A 2,012-nucleotide genomic window follows, 5' to 3' on the forward strand; every position below is an offset into this window, starting at 1 on the left:
TTCGAAGCAGTTTTAGAAGATTATCCTTCATAAAATTTGACAGGAGTAATGTTTTCTTTGCCTTTTGATTTCAAAACAGTTTTAGGATCCTTGACTATGGGTGAGAAGTCAAAACCATCAATCTCTTTCACTCAAACATACCTTGGAATTCATCAAGGCTGAAAATCCTAATTCCTCATTAGATTTTACAATATCATCTGAAGCTTTTGAGTCACTGGATTTTTCAAAATTAGACTTATCAAAATCATTTGTATCACCTTTAAAAGAAAATTCTCTCAAAAAAGCTTTGCAAGAAGATGCTTCTGAATCAATTGTTGTATTATGAGATAATGCCATAGTTGATTCAAAAGATTCTCTAAAATGCTTTAAGAAAAGAATTTCACATTCCTTAACCTTATCTAAAATATAGTCTCTTCAAAAATCGAGGTTTCTTAATTTTCAAAAGAACTTCTTTCATCCTTAAGCATCTTTTCAAGAACGAATATTTTCTTTTCAAGCATTAAAGGTGGAATATGATTTTTGTGCTCAACAGAATTAGCAGACATCTCTTCCTTAGAATAACTATAAAAGTAATCATCTGAAAGAGGTGGCTCCCTCGTAATATAACTTTCTTTTGATTGTTCATAAACGAAAGGAAGTCATTCAAGTTTGTCTCCCACAAGATTTGAACTTAAACATGTTATGTATTTGAGTAAGGTTGCTCAACCCATTTCCCAATTGAGCTACACTGTCTAGGCTTTTCATATTTTAGTTACGATAATTTTTTCATACCTTGCTCCAGCCGGTGTATTGCACGGGCACACTGCTATTGTGAGTGTGTATGTAGGGGTAGGTTCAAACGAGAACGCTAATTGTTTAAGAAAACAATAAAAAAGTCGTAAATGTATAAAATATATATAATTCACATACAAAAGCATACATGATTCACATCTACAGATTTACGTACAAAATCATGCATGATTCACACACACACACACACACACACACACACACACATATATATATATATATATATATATTCATGTATAAAATCATACGAGNACACACACACACACACACACACACACATATATATATATATATATATATATTCATGTATAAAATCATACGAGATTCTCAGGTACAAAATCATACAAGATTCACACACACACACACACACACACATATATATATATATATATATATTCGGGAAAAGTCCAAAAAAACTAACAAACTTTCTCATTTTGAATGGTTTTAGTCCCTATTCTATTATTTTGAATGAAAAAATCATTAAACTTTCTCATTTTAAATGGTTAAGTCTCTAAACTATTATTCTGAATGAAAAAACCATTAAACTTTCACATTTTTAATGAATAAGACCTTGAGATCTTTAAAAAATAAATAAAACATCGAATTTTTACTAGTCAGTTAATGTAACTTTTATGGGTTAAAAGAATGTAGATACCCAAATTTTAAAGTGTGGGATTTTTTTATTAAAAAAATGTTCAGGGACTTAATCAATCAAAATGAGAAACTTCAATGATTCTTTCATTCAAAAAAATAGTTCAGAGACTTAATCATTCAAAATGAGAAAAATTTAATGGTTTTTTCATTCAAAAAAATAGTTCACAGGACTTAATCACTCAAAGTGAGATAGTTCATCGGGTTCTTCTGAACATTTCCCTATATATTTACGTACAAAATCATACAGTTCAAAAATTGTTCGCTTTCATTTTTTTGATGTTAATGTAAAATCACATGTGATTTTGTACATTAACGATCTTTTTCTTATTTTCTTAAATAGTTAAAGTTCTCGTTTGAATTTTTCTATACATATACGATATTATAAAGCATTTGACAAAAAAAACTCTTAAAATCATTTTTTATGCATCAAGTACTATTTATTGATACATGTTAAAATTCAAGATTACAAATAATTATGCATAAGTACAACTTATTAAAGTTTGATTTTAAATTCGTGTAACTAACTTCAGATAAACATAATCAAATTTATGATAAATATTAAATATAAA

The sequence above is a fragment of the Cynara cardunculus genome (genome assembly GCF_001531365.2).
Source record: "Cynara cardunculus var. scolymus isolate 2C chromosome LG 14, CcrdV1, whole genome shotgun sequence".
Taxonomy (NCBI): domain Eukaryota; kingdom Viridiplantae; phylum Streptophyta; class Magnoliopsida; order Asterales; family Asteraceae; genus Cynara; species Cynara cardunculus.